This window comes from Mus pahari, chromosome 9 (genome assembly GCF_900095145.1).
Source record: "Mus pahari chromosome 9, PAHARI_EIJ_v1.1, whole genome shotgun sequence".
NCBI lineage: Eukaryota > Metazoa > Chordata > Mammalia > Rodentia > Muridae > Mus > Mus pahari.
In genome coordinates, this window is record NC_034598.1 from 24610739 (window position 1) to 24629117 (window position 18379).

Sequence of the window (18379 nt, forward strand, 5' to 3'; positions counted from 1 at the left end):
TGTGTGTGTGTGTGTGTGTGTGTGTGTGTGTGTGTGCGTGCGTGTGAGTTATGAAACAGACTGACAATGCTACCCACTAGAGCCACAGACTATAAGACAAAAACTCCAGTCCTGGGCATGAGAAACCCCTTTTCTGTTTCTAACAAAAAAAAATGTTCTTTCTTGTGGTACATAGAATACTATGTTATAAATCAAGTTTCTAATAGCTATAACAATAAAATGTTAAAATATTGTTGATTTTGGTTTGCAAGTAAGCTATAACTATGCAAACACGGGTCTAATTTTCCAGTGTCTCTCTGTTAACCTTTTCCACCTGTTTTCAGTTGTCATTTTTTTGGTTTTGTCTTTTTTTTTCTCTTGTCTCTTGGTCCTTCAAAAAATGTAACCACTTGCTGTCTCTTTCAGCTTCTTGAAAAAAATATCCTTTTGTGTTCAAAACTGCAGTTGCAGGGTTTTTCTGCCTTTCCTGCTCACAAGATAATTTACTGTTCAAGGTCTCTGTTGAAATGTAACATTCTCTAACTCTCATATTTTAATGAAAAGAAAAAAGATAAAGGAATGCTTTAAAATTCCATGGAGCAATGAGGTCTATGTAAGAATTAACACAAAAAAAAATGGAGTCTTAACAGTAATTGTCCAAATATTACTTTGTTGTATTATGTCAAGTATATGATTGGATTCAATGCTAGTTAAGAGAAATTAAATAAACAATAACAAGTATAAGTTTATATTTTAGGTAAAATGAGGAAAAATAAATATTTTAGACAAGGATGCATCCTTTTCCTATAATAATACAAGGTTTCATCCAAAAATAAAGAGGTAGAACAAAATTGCAAGCTTACAACTGAGCTGTGAAGAGTTTGACTAGGCTACAGGAGAGCTGAGGGGTAAGACCCTGCTTGATGACTACAGGTCACTGTAGTTCAATACTCTGAGACAAAATCGATGCTGATTCAGTTTTAACAAGAAGGTTTTCTTAAATGTCAATCAGTTCTCAGTAAGGCTCTTCCCATTGAGTAAAACCTCCACTTACTGGATTGCCCCTGTATTAACAGTAGCAAAAAGTTCTACTTCAAAGAATTCTTCATACCTGAAGCATTCCTGCTAAATTACACAATAACTAAAACTATGTACTCATAAATGTTGGTAGCCAGGCATTTCTACCTCCTGCCCCCAGGGTCCCAGTGACAGCAGATGTCACCACTGACTGCCAAGATGAGACACATTCCCACTGTTGGCAGGAGTGGCATATCCCCCCCCCTGCGCATGCACTATACCCCCTTATAAAAGGCCAGTCCCTCCTCGCCACACTCCCCCACCCACACCCAGAGGCAGCCTCTATACACCCACTCCCCAATAAACCTCCCACTCGAGATCTGCAGCATGGAGTGACTTTATGCTGCCTGTCCCTAGAGCACATTAAAACATTTCCCTGAAAAAAAAAATACTTAAATCAGTTTTAATCAGCCTATGACACAAAACTGTTTCACTTGACTTATGACCTGCACTTCTACAGACTGATGACTAAACTACTGCTGTCAAAATCAACTAAAGCTTGGAGCTTCCTTGCCTAAGACATTTCCATTAGTTGTCCTAAATCTAAGCTCTGCTGTTTTGAAAATTCTATTTATGTCTATAAGAAGCAAGTACTAAACAAAATACAGACTCTACAACGGGAGAAAGAAAAATTGTGAGGGAGACTTTAAATGGGAATTGGGATGGGGATGAATACAAAGGGTCAGGGAGGAGGGAGAGTAACACTAAGGATGTTTGAAAGAGCCACAGGGAAACATCCTTTTATAAGCTTACTTAAAACACACACACACACACACACACACACACACACACACACACACACGCTTCCCCTAGAGGCACTGCAGGTGTGGCTATGTCACACGTGCATTGGTAGATGGCCAAGAGAAGAAAGGCTGTATCTACACTTCATGTTCTGACCTATGAACATCTGGACGATTAGCAGCCTAACTCTCCCTGAAAAAAAGCAAGCCTGAAACGACCACCAGTCCAGCCAGGAGGCCCTGACAGGGAGGTAGTCTGAGACAACCACCAGTTCAGCACCAGGCAGGCCAGGGCAGGCTCTCAGGATAAGAAGCAAGCCAGATTAGAAGAACCCAGCCCTGAAAACACAGGCCCTGCACAAGAGTGAGTCCAAGACAGGGTCTTGCAAGGGGCCATTCGGGCAGACCTGGATAAGAAGTGAGCCTGAGACAACCACCAGAACTGTGCCATGGGGCCTGGACAGGGAGCTAGTTTGAGATGACCATCATAGTCTGGTGCCATGCAGTCCTGGTGGGACAGAGCATACCCAAGATGACCCCTGTGGGGCACTGCAATACATGAACAGGGCATAGCACTCCTGAGACCACTTCTGAGACAACAACCTCAGACACTCAGAGACCCCAGGTGCCACTAAGAGGAGCAAGTAAGTGGTGGAGAAATGTTAAGAGAAAGAGAAACAGAAGGAGATGGGTACAATGAAAAGAGGTAGAACTTTAGACTTGAGGGTACTGAGAAACAGCCTGATGAATAGCTGGTGAGGCCACCTGTGCTGCTACCAGGGCCCACATCTGGACCTGTGGCCCTGCAGCAGCAGGAATCTGTTACTCCCAAAGGCTAGGCAGATGTCCCTGGTTTGGGCTGATGCCTAGGAACATGTTGATGTCTAAGGCTACAAAGACCTAACCCCATCCCTTACCTGGGCATCATGGAAGAGCTGGCCCTGGGGACGTGAAAGCAGGAGAGCTGACCCCACCCCTAGCCAGCTGCAGTATGCAGGAGAGCTGCCTATACATAATGTGGGAGTTGCAGGTGAGCTGGCCCTACCACTCATCTCATTTGTGGTGGCCTCCTCCTTCACTCCTCAACACATGCAGCAAACTGGAGATCTCCCCTGGCCCTGGGGTCATGAGGGCAGGAAAGCTGGCCCTGCCCCTCATCAGCTGCAGCATCTGGAAGGGCCCTGTGCCTTGCCTGGACAGCACAGTATTGCTGACCCTGATGGCTAGGGTGAACCATCCCAGAGGATGTGAAAATGGGAGAGCAGGCCCTGCACTTCACTTGGGCAGCTGGTCATGAGGGTGTGAGTATAGGAGAGCAGGCCCTACCTCTTTCCTGCTGGGCGGTGAAGTCAATGAGGGACAGATGCCCACCTCCCTTCCCTTGTCCCTTGCCATATATGGCAGGCAGGAGAGCTGACTCCAGTGATCATGAGAGTGGAAGAACTGGCCATGTCCCTCACCGGCTGGAATACTCAGGAGCGTATTGCACATCTGGGCAGCAGGGTAGAGCTGGCCCTGGTTGCAGGAGGAAGGGTAGGGAAGATAGGATGGAGGAAGGTTGCGGGTGAGCTAGTCCCAAGGGCATGAGAGCAGGATGGTCAGATACCTCTCAGGCCCAGATCCAGGGCTTTGAATTGGCCCATTCCAGCATCTACTGCATTGATGAATTGCTGGAATGCAGTAATCAGCCAGTCCTGCAGACCCAAAACTACAGGATCTCCATGACCCATGGCAAGAACAGGATATCTGAGAGGAATCCCAGTGAGATTCTAGTATTGATAGAGTGACAGATGCCAGAGGCTGATTACCAGACAAAGGAGTCATTGCAATGAACATTTGCCAGCAAAGACTTGTGGACAAAATGATAAACTGTGGAATACACAGTGACACATCACAACTTCCACAACGAGATTGTTTTTCTGTGTTGTGGGGCATTGCATGGGTGGAGGGTGGGTACAAGAGCAGGGGGATGACTGGGACTGGAGGTCATGATATACAATTTACACACAAAAAATTAGTTTTTAAAATTGTGTGTGTGTGTGTGTGTGTGTGTGTGTGTGTGTGTGTGTACATACTAACAACACACACAAATCCAGGTGATTTCATCAACAAAAATAAGACACTATAGCCAACATACCCTTCAGTCACAAACTGGGTACTTCTAACTAACTCCTATTACAGAACTTCAGGAAATGAACTTTAGATTTGTTTCTGACACCAAACTTGTGTTGTCTTCTGAAGATAAACTCAATGATTTTAAAATACAATCTAGAATCCATTCATCTTCAAATGCAGTGATAACTGAGTACATAAACATTTCTAACTCACTTTTGTGTTTTAAAAAAGACTTAAATATTTTTGCAGTTTATCCAAGACACACTATAATTGACTTGGTATATTCCTAACTCTTAAAAACAATACTAATCTTATTTTTGATAAACCCACAAATGAGGATGATACTATGTCCTTTTATTAAATCATGTTTTTGTAATAATTGTTTGGTTACCCAAATGCCCTACATTATTTAAGCATAGTTTTCATATTTAAAAAATTCAATACATTCACTATCTTTGTAAAAGAACTTTATTGCTCAGTATAATTTGGATTTTTAAAAAAAACTAGTTTTCAAGTTAAAATAATTATTTTAGATCTTACAACTAAAACTGCATGAGTCATACTTATATATTTTAGAAAATAATGTATATTTCATGTGCATTGGTGTTTTGCCTGCATGCATGTCTACGTGAAGGAGTTGGACCCCCTGGTACTAAAGTTACAGACAGCTGTGAGCTGCTATGTGGGTGCTGGGAATTGAGCCCATGTCCTCTGGAAGAGCAGCCAGTGTCCTTAACCACTAAGCCTCTTTCTAGCCCCAGTACTGAAATTTTTTTAAAGATTTTTTTATTAATTATTTTATTCATTACATTTCAAATGATATCCCCCTTCCTCTTCATACCCCTCCACTTAGCCTCTATGAGGGTGCTCCTCCACCCACTCACCCACCCTGCCTTACTTCTCTAGCATCCCCCTACACTGGGGCATTAAGCCTCCACAGGACCATCCCCTCCCATTGATGTCATATAAGGCCATCCCCTGCTACATATGTATCTGGAGCCATGGGTCCCTCCATGTATACTCTTTGGTTGGTGGTTTAGACCCTGAGAGCTCTGGGTAGTCCAGGTAGTTGATACTGTTCTTTCTATAGGGCTGCAATCTTCAGCTCCTTCAGTCCTTCCCTGTAGATCTTCCATTGGTGTTCTTGGGCTCAGTCCGATGGTTGCTTGTGAGTATCTGCATCTGTATTCATCAAGTGCTGGTAGAACCTCTCAGGGAACAGGCTCCTGTGAGCAAGCACTTCTTGGCTTCAACAATATTATGGGGGTTTGATGTCTGCAGATGGGATGGATCCCTAGGTGGGGTGGTTCTGGATGACCTTTCTTTGATCCAATTTTTGTCCCTGTCTTTCAGAAACAGGCAGGTAGATCAATGGAATAGAATGGAAAACCCAGAAATAAACCCACACACCTATGGTCACTTGATCTTTTGACAAGGGAGCTAAAACCATCCAGTGGAAAAATGACAGCATTTTCAACAAATGGTGCTGGTTCAACTGGCAATCAGCATCACAAGAATGCAAATTGATCTGTTCTTATCGTCTTGTACAAAGCTCAAGACCAAGTGGATCAAGGACCTTCACATAAAACCAGATATGCTGAATCTAATAGAAGAGAAAGTGAGGAAGAATCTCGAATACATTGATTGGAACAGGGGAAAACTTCCTGAACAGAACACCAATAGCTCATGCTCTAAGATCAACAATTGGCAAATGGGACCTCATAAAATTAAAAAGCTTTTGTAAGCCAAAGGACACTGTCAATAGGACAAAATGGTAACCAACAGATTGGGAAAAGATCTTTACCAATCCTACATCTGATAGAGGGCTAATATCCAAAATATACAAAGAACTCAAGAAGTTAGACTCCAGAGAGCCAAATAAAAGTGGGGTACAGAGCTAAATAAAGAATTCTCAACTGAAGAATCTTGAATGGCCAAGAAGTACCTAAAGAAATGTTCAACATCCTTAGTAATCAGGGAAATGTAAATCAAAAACAACCCTAAGATTCCACCTCACACCAGTCAGAATGGCTAAGATCAAAAGCTCAGGCAATAGCAGATACTGTTAAGGATGTAGAGAAAGAGGAACGAATACTCCTCCATTATTGGTGGGACTGTAAGCTGGTAAAGCCACTTTGGAAAACAATCTGGTGGGTCTTCAGAAAACTGGAAATAGTTCTGCCTGAAGACCCAGTTATACCACTCCTGAGCATATACCCAAAAGATGCTTCAACATATAACAAGGACACATGCTCCATTATGTTTATAGCAGCCTTATTTATAATAGCCAGAAGCTGGAAAGAACCCAGATGTCCCTCAACAGAAGAATAAATACAGAAAATGTGGTACATTTACACAATGGAGTACTACTCGGCTATTAAAAACAATGACTTCATAAAATTCGCAAATGGATGGAACTAGAAAATATCATCCTGAGAGAGGTAACTCAGACACAAAAGAACATACATGGTATATACTCACTGATAAGTGAATATTAGCCCAAAGCTCAGAATACCCACAACACACAAACCATATGGAGCTTAAGAAGGAAGACCAAAGTATAGATGCTTCAATCCTACATAGAACAGGGAACAAAACAACCACAGCAGGGAGAGGGGGGGTGGTATTCAGAGGGAGAGAGGAGGGGGAAGGGAGGGGCAGGATCAGGTACAGAGAAGTACAGAGGGTCAGAAAATTGAATAGAAATGAAGCAGTGGGGGATGGGGAGCTGGAGACAGCCACTACAAAGTCCCAGACATCAGGGAAGCAAGAGGCTCCCAGGACCCAGTGGTGATGATTTTAGCTGAAATACAAAGAGGAGATACAACCTATAGAGACCACCCCCAGTAGATAGGCACAGCCCCCAGTTGAAGGATGGCTATTCATGCATCTCAAAAATTTTAACCCAAAAATATTCCAGTACTGAATTTTAAATCTAAGCTCTTATAAACAAATATAGATATTCCCTTTAAAACAAAAAGTAAATACCAAGTGGATTCAATTTATTGGATTACTACATTTCTACTAATACAGTAAATTAAATGTTCTAAAAAGCCTTATAACATACTCAAATGTTTGATAAACCTAAAGTAATTTAAACTCTATCTACACTAGTTAGAGATACCCAGAGATCTCAGTTAAATCTTTTTATCCTGATTATACAGAAAACATCAATCTCTAATAATAATATGAGCTGATATTTTCTGATTATTTAAGGTGAACCACAGTACAATTAGCTAGGATCTTAAGAAGTAAATAATATTTATATTTTATCACTGGAAAGTAGGATATGGACAAATCTCACTGTGACCCCTACTAGAGTCCCATTTGCTTTCCTAAGTATTAATGTTTTAAAGAATAAGATGTAATTATGCCTATGTTTTGGTTAGTGATTTGTGTTATGGTTTTGTCAACTTGACACATACACTAAGGTCGTCTGGGAAGAGAATTTCAACTAAGAAAACACCATTAGGTTGGCCTGTAGGCAAGTCTATGGAACTCTTTCTTTGTTAATGACTGACACTGGAAGGTTTAGCACACTGTGGGCAGTGCCACCCATAAGCAGGAGGTCCTGAGAGGTATGAGAAAGAGAGATGAATATGAGTTTTGAGAGCAGGCTAGTAAGCCACCAGGCTCCTGATAAATTCTTGCCCAAACTTCCTTCAACAATGGACTGTGATGTGGAAGTATAATATTAAATTATATCCTTTCTTCATGTTGCTTTTGGTCAGAGTCTTTTATCACAGCAATAAAAACCTAAGTAGGATAGGTGCAAGACTTATAAACTGCTGACTACTGATAGGTCTCACCTCTAGTTTCTGCCACTATTATTAATATTTGATACGTGAAAAAAGAATTTTGCCAAGCAGTGGTGGCACACGCCTTTAATCCCAGCACTTGGGAAGCAAAGGCAGGCAGATTTCTGAGTTCAAGGCCAGCCTGGTCTACAGAGTGAGTTCCAGGACAGCCAGGGCTACACAGAGAAATCCTGTCTCAGAAGAAAAAAAAAAAAGGAAAGAAAAAGAAAGGGAGAGAGAGAGAGAGACACAGAGAGAGAGACAGAGACAGAGACAGAGACAGAGAAGAAAGAAAAGAGAATTTTAGTAAAAGAAAACTTTGTAAATGCTGCATTATTATCACTGTTCTTTTGGAACGTAACTGTTCATTTCCTCAAACTAAAATCTGACATCACACTCTATTACATACTTTTCTTTTGCTGTGTAAATGCACCACGATCAAAAGCAACTTACGAGAGTGAAGGGCATAATTTAGCTTGTATTTCCAAAGTAGATAATAGTCCATCGTGGCAAGAAAGGTGTTGCAACTGGCCAGGAAGGCATAATGCAGTAGCATAAAGCTGGCTGATCATATTTTATCTACATACAGTAAGCAGAAAGAACAGGAAGTAAGGTCAATCTATAAAACTTCAACCCATAATCTTCTGCCAGCAAGGCTCTACCTCCTCAAGTTCCATAACTTTTCCAAAAAGTGCCAACTAGGGACCAATCATTGAAATACACAAGCCTGTGGTGAACATTTTTCATCCAAACTACTACAAACACGAAGAGTTATTATCTTAGCACATCATCTAAAAACTCAGCATCTAAAAATAACTTATAGTTATAGTAATGTAGATATCAAAGACCAATCTTTTCTTAAAATTAGAGCCAGACATTCAGCATGAGGTATAGCCATTAAACTGTCCAAGAGACAAACTAAAATTAAAAGGTACGTTAGTTCAAATATTCTAAACGGATAAAATACTTTGTAAGTTCCAGCTGATTTGAACATGGAAAACAAGCTGGAGGAGTGTTACAGCATAAGGAGATGACTGTTTAAACTTTAGGAAGAATAGTCCTACTATATGTCACATGTAAATATGCCGGATGCAGGGAGAGGACATGCAGACCAGGATCATGATATACTCCAGGGATTTTTTACCAACCTTTTCTCTCAAAAATTGCTTTTCCTACACATCCTTCTGCATCAATGTCAATACTAGACATAAGCCTTCCTAAAATACTAGGACATCAAAGACTATTTGGCCTACACAAGCACTGTAGTGAACCAAGAAAAAGCAAACAAGGGAGGGCATTATGGTGTGTATATGCTCTCCCAGGGAGTGGCACTATTAGAAGGTATGCCCTTTTGGAGTAGGTGTGACATTGTTGGAGTAGGTGTACCACTATGGGTGTGGGCTTAAGACCCTCATCTTAGCTGCCTGGAAGTCATTATTCTGCTAGCAGTCTTCAGATGTAGGGCTCTCAGCTCCTCCTGTACCATATTTGCCTGGATGCTGCCATGTTATTGCCTTGATGATAATGGACTGAACTTCTGAACCTGTAAGCCAGCCCCAATTATATGCTGTCCTTTTAAGAGTTGCCTTGGTTGTGGTGTTTGTTCACAGCACTAAAACCCAAACTAAGTCAGAAGGGAAATTGCAGAGAAAATAATCTGTTACTTGAGAGACACATTTGCCTCATTCATCCAGAATCTATACCTGGTCACTGTGGCCTATGAAGGAACTACCCATTTCCTGGGCTAAAAAATCATTTGAAGATTGGAGCAAGCAGTCTGGGTAAAAACTCAGAAAAGGAACTGAAGAGAGGGAAGAATCCAAACTATGCATGCATGTTCCTCTCTAATCCATGCTCGCTAAAACTGTGCACAGCAAAGAAACCAAAAAAAAAAAAAAAAAAAAAAAAAAAAAAGACAAGCAGAGACATTAAGAGACAGACGTCAGACACACATGAAGATTTATATGAGGAGTATGTATGAAGGATGCCTATTCTGGGCAGATGGGCAGAGCTTAAATTTAAAGCTTTGAAACTGCAATGAGCCATATTTTAGAAGNTCCAAACTATGCATGCATGTTCCTCTCTAATCCATGCTCGCTAAAACTGTGCACAGCAAAAAAAAAAAAAAAAAAAAAAAAAAAAAAAAAAAAAAATCCCAGCAGGGCCGTTAAGAGTCAGACGTCAGACACTCATGAAGATATATATGAGGAGTATGTATGAAGGATGCCTATTCTGGGCAGATGGGCAGAGCTTAAATTTAAAGCTTTGAAACTGCAATGAGCCATATTTTAGAAGTAAAAAAACACACCCCAGGAGTCAGAATAGTCCCTAGAACTGCCAGAACAAAACCTATAACCAAGGGTCAACATGACCAATGAGATGAGAATATTCACAAGAATAAAACCCCAATCTCCGCAATACCTACCATACAACCAAAAAAAGTATCCCAGTAAGAGAAAACTGATTCTTATGGGTCAAGACGAGTAAAAGGTCAACAAAAAGAGTTCTATAGGAAATCAAATATAGAATCAGAAAATGAGAACTTTATCACTAACATTCCTCAAAGATGGTACACCAGCATTAAAGGATCCACAAAGCTGATTGATTAGAACCCAGTGATGTGCAGAGACTTGAATACTACAGGTATAGTGGCAAATTATCTTTGCTATCTTTGATCCTTAAATCCTTAAACCATTTATTGTCCATGTCTGTGTGACATAACATCCTATTAGGAAAAGCCACCAAATAGATAATGTCCTACTTAGCTTTGACTATCAACTTGACGCAGCCTAGAGTCATCTGAAAGGAAAGCCTTCATTAAGCAACTGCCTAGATTAGCCAGCAGCGTAGAAAATAACCCAAGAATTGACACACGGGATTATATGAAATTTCCAAACTTGGGCAAGGCAAACAATGACCAGAGCAAAGAGACAGGACACAGAATGGGCTGGGGAGGGGGAGATGTCGTTACCTTCTACAGATCAGCCATGGTATTTGTGATGGTTCGAAAAGAAATGTCCACACAGCTCAGGTATCTGAGCACTGAACTCTTAGCTGGTAATGCCTTGCCAGAAGAAGTGTGCCCATGTAAGGCTGTGCTTCAGTTTCGGATGGGACACAGTCAGCACCATCAGCACTAGGATAAGAAGCTAAGCACACTTTCTGTTCCCACATACTTGTTCTACGTGGTGAGCGATGCACGCTCTTGATCAAGAACAGACACTTCTTTGAGAGCCCATCTCAACCTAGTCAGAGTAGCTATCATCAAAACCTAACAAGCAAATGCCGGTAATAATGTGGGAACGAGGAGCCCGTATACACTGCTGCTGGGAATGTAAACTGACACAGCACTAGAGAAACCAACGTGGAGGTTCCTCAAAACTGAAAAACAGAACTACTGTGTGGCCAGACTATACCATCCTTCCACTATATACCCAAAGGACTCTGTCAGCAGACCACACAGGTAACTTTATGTTCATGTTCATTCCTATACTACCCATAATAGGTAGGAAGAGGAGCCAGGCTAGGTATCCATTAATAAATGGACAAGTAAAGAAAATGTGTTAAATATACACAGACATCTATTGTAACGATGCATTATGATAAAAAATATCTCCTACATTCTAAGACTGGAACTTCTGCTGAGTTAATACATGTTGAGGTCACTTACGCCTTAATACTGCTACCCAAATGTGTACTCTGACTTTTTGTTTAATCTGCTTTTAAGAAAACAATGCAACAATCAACCTTACTTACCTTGGATTTCCCATGTAATCAACATTTACAACCTAAACTAACCATAGCTGTAATCTTAAATTATGTACTCTTTCACATCCATAACCCAGAATAATGCATGTGTATCATTTGTTAAAAGTAGCAAATGCGAAAGAGGAAAGCAATCTTCTCAAACAAATATCCACCATAAATGTGCAGCACAAGCTTTGGGTGGTGGCTGATGAAAAACGATGTCATAATACCGTTTGCTATCTGGGTCAGTTGAAGTCAGTGACTTAATCCCTTGTAAATGGCTATTAAAGATTTCTGTCAAGTATCCCATTCCTTCCCCCATGTGATGCTTTCTGTGTAGCTCAAAATATACAGACCAAAAGAAGCTCTTTGTTAGGAGGATGAAGACACAGGGAACATAAAGTAGAGAATTCAAATCTGGCCTCACTCTGGGTTAAATGACTCCAAGGGAAATCCTTTTATTATTCCTTAATGTGACAATAGTGCAAAACTAGTGATGCATTAGTTAAATTCAGAGTTAACTAATGTATTTATTTATTTATTTTTTGTTTTGCTTTGGTTTTTTTGTTTTTCGAGACAGGGTTTCTCTGTATAGCCCTGGCTGTCCTGGAACTCACTCTGTAGACCAGGCTGGCCTCGAACTTAGAAATCCGCCTGCCTCTGCCTCCCAAGTGCTGGGATTAAAGGCGTGCGCCACCACACCCAGCTAACTAATGTATTTAATCCATACAATGTATGTGGAATTTTATTCAGGCACAAAGAGAGAGGGAGGTAAGAAACAACACTCTTAGTTTCCTAAAATGTATGGAACTAGAAATCATTAAGTACATAAGCCAAGAGCAGAAAAATACCGATCTTCTGTTGTATGAATATCTAGGGTTGTGTGTATACAAAAGACCTATTGTATGTGCCTCACTTGTACTAACCAAGTAAGTACGTTGTCTTAAACAATCTTACGACAAAGTTGAACTCTGCATATTACTATTCCTGAATTTCCTAAAGGAATCATGTTAACAAGCATGATCTGGACGATAGATAAGGCTACTGCCGCACTCTGTAAAGCCAATCCAAGCACACTCTCCTCAATAGATGGGAAAGAAGGAAAGAGACAAGCTGTGCAGACTTGGTCGCGCTGCTCTCCTACTTCTGAGTACAACACAAGATCTTAGAGAAAAATAACGTTTTCTTTAACATTAAGGAGTTGAAATTCTAGGTCAATTGGCAGAGCACCTGCCTAGAATGAACAAGGCCCTGAAATTTCATTCCTATAATAAAAAAACATATTATCATTAATACAAATGCAGGGATTTTTTTTTAAATGCAACCAGTGCCAACAGGAATGATACAAAACGGGCTGGAGAGATGGCTCAATGATTAAGAACACTGACTGCTCTTCCAGAGGTCCTGAGTTCAATTCCCAGAAACTACAGGTGACTCACAACCATCTGTAATGGGATCCAATGCTCTCTTCTGGTATGTCTGAAGACAGCTACAGTGTGCTCATCTACATAGAGTAAATAAATAAATCGTTTTAAAAGGGAGTACAAAACTGATAGAGCTACACATAATCTCTATACCTAACGCACAGGGAACGCCTCAAAAGGGGGCAAAAGATGTAGGAGCCTGGACATCTGCAAGAAAGTATCTTCTACACGTGGCAGAGAAACTCCATCCATAAAATCTAAATAACCCCAGGACAATGACAGCACCCGCTGACATCCAGTGTGAGCAGCAAAACCTCACAAGGCCCTATACCTAGATGAAGAGCTATAGACAATTAACTGTTGCCAAGAGGAAATTGGTCTTCTCCAAGGAGGAGCCCCCTGTAGGTTATCTAACCCTAACTACTCAGCCCTACACATACGTACATAAGAGCAACACTAAATTAGACTCAGGAGATTATATTTATATATACACATATATTTATACATAATTAAAGAAGAAGATGTCATGAATTTGAGAGGAAGTGGGGTTGAAAAGACATGAAAAAGTTGGAGGGGGAGAGACAAGGAAAGAAATGATATAAATATAGTACTGTTATATAAAATTCTCAAAAATTAATAATAAAAAATAATATTACAAAACCAGTTCTGATGCTTCTACTCCTGATTCCTTAGCATCTTGGTCCCGTCCTGGGAGGTTAGAGCCTCTCCTGAATCCTTCTAGGGAAGATGTCCAAATCTAAGTGCATGTGTATGCAGCCTCCTTTGGGTGTCCATCAATAGCAGCCAACTGTTCTGCACCGTGCTGTTTGCTGCTGCTCTTCTCTGGGTCTCCTCAAGAGATGGTTTCACATAACTATTATCTACCTCATTCTCGGATGTGATGTTCTAGTCTGCACTGTAGTGTACACATGGATGCTTCTCTTTATTGTGACAGAACCCTTTGCTGTCATTATAATGAACTAAGCTGCAACAAATACCTTTGCCTCCATGTCTTATAAAAGGGAGACTCTTTTTGGTATATCTAAGTAAATTTTACTTACTCACCAGCATTTTTTTTTTGAAGCATAAGTGGCATTGTTCTGTGGCATAGCCCAGACAATGCCATGTGTGGGGCATCACGAAGACACACATGCTCAGATGTAGGCAGATAATAACTTTTATCAGGAAGTGACACTGAGCACTGAGTGCCCTACTGTTTTATCCATATTATCTAATCTAACACAGGGACAAATATTTTCTTTGGCATAAAAGGTAACCTCTGAGGACATTCAGATTGGTTCAGCCTGACATTCATGTATTATACCTAATCTGGTACTTCTAATCTCATGCATACCTTTGCAGCCTGAGACCAATAAATCTTTTTTCTCCCACTAGTTTACTTTCTCCAGATATAAAGTTCTGCCTCCCTGCTGGAGGGCAGGCTCCTGCTGACATATTTATGTTACCTTTTAACCCTCTAGGGCCCAAGTTCAGAGCTTGTACTGGCTAGTTTTGTGTCAACTTGACACAAACTGGAGTTATCACAGAGAAAGGAGCTTCAGTTGGGGAAATGCCTTCACAAGATCCAGCTGTAAGGCATTTTCTCAATTAGTGATCAAGGGGGAAAGGTCCCCTTGTGGGTGGTGCCATCTCTGGGCTGGTAGTCTTGGTTCTATAAGAGAGCAGGCTGAGCAAGCCAGGGGAAGCAAGCCAGTAAGGAACATCCCTCCATGGCTTCTGCATCAGTTCCTGCTTCCTGCCCTGCTTGAGTTCCAGTCCTGCATCCTTTGGTGATCAACAGCAGTATGGAAATGTAAGCTGAATAAACCCTTTCCTCCCCAACTGCTTCTTGGTCATGATGTTTGTGCAGGAATAGAAACCCTGACTAAGACAGAGCTTATGGGAGATTTTTTAATTGCACTACTAAACTACCCTTTTGTTAGTCACACTACTTGGGACCCTCTTTCCCTGACCCTGTTAAAAATCTGCCTCTGTAAGTCCAGCTCTTGGTGAGTTTCTCCTCCATAAAACAGACTACAGATGTTTGAATATACTCCTTCCCCGTGATCCCTTGATGATATAACAGGCCAGTAATATCAGGGAAGCCAGGTTTCCCTAACTCGAGGTATGACAAAAGTAATTTCCAGAACATTTAAAAATCTGTACACAATGCATAAACTAGAAAGAAACTGAGGAAAATTCAGATTCATTTTGTTAATCTTGGCACATGAAGAGGCAAAACCTTGTTTTGGAAACTCGATGGGATATAAAAATAATGGTTTTCTTGGGTCCCTTTCAATTCAGACTATAATTTTGAGCCAAACATCATGAAAGTATGATGTGGTGACAATAAAGAATGAGTCATAGAAACTGCATTACAGACATGATGGATTAATAAGGAAAGTCACAATAAAACTGTATTTTGTTGTTGTAGAAACTAAATTGGGTATATTTGGACCCTGTTCCATGTAAGTCAAAGGAGAAAAACTAGTCACTGAGCAGTTTCTGGCTTTACCAAGGCTAGGGAAATAAAAATACAAGAGAAGCCATGGAAGAGTAAGGAAAAAGTAATTGTTCATAGACCATCTCAAAATGCACCTTATTGGGACAGGGCAGGGTGGGGAGGTGACACCAAGGAAACAGAACAAAATCTATCAATATTACGCTTTTCACTTGCTCCCCAAATGAACTAAGTATTAGTTTAAAAAAAATATATAGCTATACATTTTAAGGTATTGTGGCTCAAAGCTAGGCTAGTCAATATCTGTGTGATTTAAATTTCAGTACAGTTGGGACATATGCATATAATAGAATGAACTCTGAAGTGTCAGAGAAACTGTGGAAGAAAAAGCTCCCCAGTCAGCAAATAAAGCAAAGAGGGTAGAAGAGCTGACAAAGCAAAATGTGTGAGCATAAACGGTATAGCTACAAAGATGCAAAGAGCTATCGCTTGGACCTACAGAACCCCCATTGCAAGGGCGGGGGGGGGCGGCAGGAGAGGTGAAGTAAAGAGGAGGCTGTGGGTCCCCTCTGTGTTACAGAATGTCACATGTGCTTCCATGAGTCTTAAACTAAGGTCACTGGTAGATGTTATGATAAGCCGGAAAAAATTAGTATATGACTCTGCATAGGTGTGGTACTATTTTGGAAACAGTAGTCTCTATGAGGAGGTAGGGAACATATCCCAAGAGCCTTGGTAGATGAACTACAGCCCAGTCATATAGAACCCTACAAACCTTTTCTATCTTAAATAAGCACTTAACCATTCATTTTAACTTTTGTGGTTTGTAATAAAAATATTACATTTCATTTTCTTTTCCAACAATTTCACAGGTAAGTTTTTTGTTCCCTTATATCTTTCAACCCTATTATATAATTTTACGTTTTTCCCTTATTAAGTGTAACAGTCTATCTTTTCACTTAAAGGAAGCACTTTATAGCTTCTCCTTATGTCACTATGTTTTTATTTTATTTTTATGTGTAGTGGTGTGTTCTCTGCATGCATGTCTGTGCACCATGTGTCAGTCTGGTACCCGCAGAGGTTGGAAGAGGGCATTGGATAGACCAGAAATGAAGTTATAGGTGGCTGTGAGCTGTCCTGTAGGTCCTCTGAGAATGCGAGCAGTGATCTTAACCACTGACATCCTTCCAGGACCAGCAGTGCTGCTTTGTACTTTGGGATTAGTAAGTAAAGAAAGAGTTCCTTGCCTACAACCTTCACCCTTTGACATTCAATGTAATGACACAAAGATCTACTACCTAATGGGTACTGTAGTAGCTCTAGGCAATGTTTTACTCAAGAGTAATAGACCATCTAACAACAGCAACAACAAAATAACCCACATGAGGCATATGAAGCACTCTTTTGAATAGCTGATCAGGGTTGGCTAAGAGACTCCCAAAACATTACAGGCTGTTGGCTACTGCCCTTGGTTGCTCCCACAAGGTGGAAATTAAGTCCCTATTGCTGAAAACAGCATGCACTTTTGACACAGGCCCAGCTCAAGTTAGATCTGACCCGGAAGCCTCCTCTCTGAGGACTGCCGCTGGGGATACCAGAAGCACAATGTAAGCTTCCAAAAGAGAAAACAGCCAACAGTCCTACCCAATCTCATGCTCTGAACCACAGCAGAATGGGATGACAACCCTAAGGGTGCAGCAGTGGCATGCATACCTTGGCAGTAACCAACAGCTCTCTCATTGGACTTAGGACCTGATCAACAAGAGGAAAATCATTCCTGGTACTGGAAACCTAGACATCTACCCAGGAATAGCAAAGTCATGGATACTGACGGATCTTAAAGAACCTACAACCACACTTTACTAAACCAGCATAAACTCTAACAACATTCTAAATATTTGTTCTTATATATACAGATAAGTGGAGTCTTCATTCCTTATCAAGGAAGCTTCTGTTTGCAACAGATAAAGACTATGACAGAAAACTACAACCAATCAAAATGCAGAAACGAGGAGCTTAGCCCCAACTGATAAATCTACTACAAAACTCCTACACCTAAGGTTCAGGGATCATTGTGAAAAGGGGACAGAAAAATTATATGAGCCAGAGGAACAGGGTGTCTGCTGAGAGACTGCGTCTCCTATATAAGGAGTTAGTTCTATCAAGTCTCACCAGAATGACTGCTTAAACATGAACTGAACAAGGATGACACCAATAAACATGCTAACATAAATGAGGAAAAGCTCAAGAGGTCTCAACCTTATACAAAGAACAACAAACTGAGTGAACTGAGAACTGCTGAGCACCTGAGAAACAGTATTCCCCAGAGGAGAGCAGTACATCAGCTGGATATCCAATACCAAATGGTCGACCCTACAGACATACACATACAAGCCACACTACACAAACACAACAGGCTTATATTTGTGCATATGCATATATATATTACTATACTATTATATATTATATATTACATAAAAATGCAAATATGTATATTATATTATATACAACAAATATGTGTAAATATGTATTTTACAATGTGCATATATATTTACATATACAGATAGACACACACAACAACAACAACTAAAGAAAAAGAGGCCACGAATTTGAAAGAAAGCAAGGTGGGTCGGTATACGGGAGGGTTGCATGGAAAAAAGGGAGAGATGTAATTATAATCTCAAAAAATAAAGAATAGCTTTAAAAAGATTTTTGCATAAAAGAAATATAAATTTATTTTTGTTTTAATAGGTTTGGTCCAGGAGTAGATCAAAACACAGCAAGGAGAAACAATCCTTGGTCAGCCCTGAACACACACACGGGTAATACTAAGTTTTTGTTTGTGTGTGTGTGTGTGTGTGTGTGTGTGTGTGTATGTGTGTGTGTGTGTGTACGCGTGCGCACATGTGCAATAATTATAAAGATCATTAATTTGAGAGGCAGTTGTGCAAGGGATAATAGCGGAGTTGGAATGGGAAGATACATAAACATATTATACAGTACATTAATGTATGAGGCTCTCAACCAATGTTTTGGGGT

The 18379-nt window shown here is 40.6% G+C and overlaps 1 protein-coding gene and 1 non-coding gene across 3 annotated transcripts in view; one reads left to right on the top strand and one right to left on the bottom strand.

Annotated features, from left to right (window-relative positions):
• Septin10 (septin 10) overlaps positions 1-18379 on the bottom strand; it is a 51296-nt gene that overhangs the window by 25039 nt on the left and 7878 nt on the right. The window lies entirely within an intron of this gene.
• Positions 1859-1987, top strand: LOC115064734. Its single transcript, XR_003844564.1, has one exon. It is a non-coding gene; the product is annotated as a small nucleolar RNA SNORA17 (small nucleolar RNA).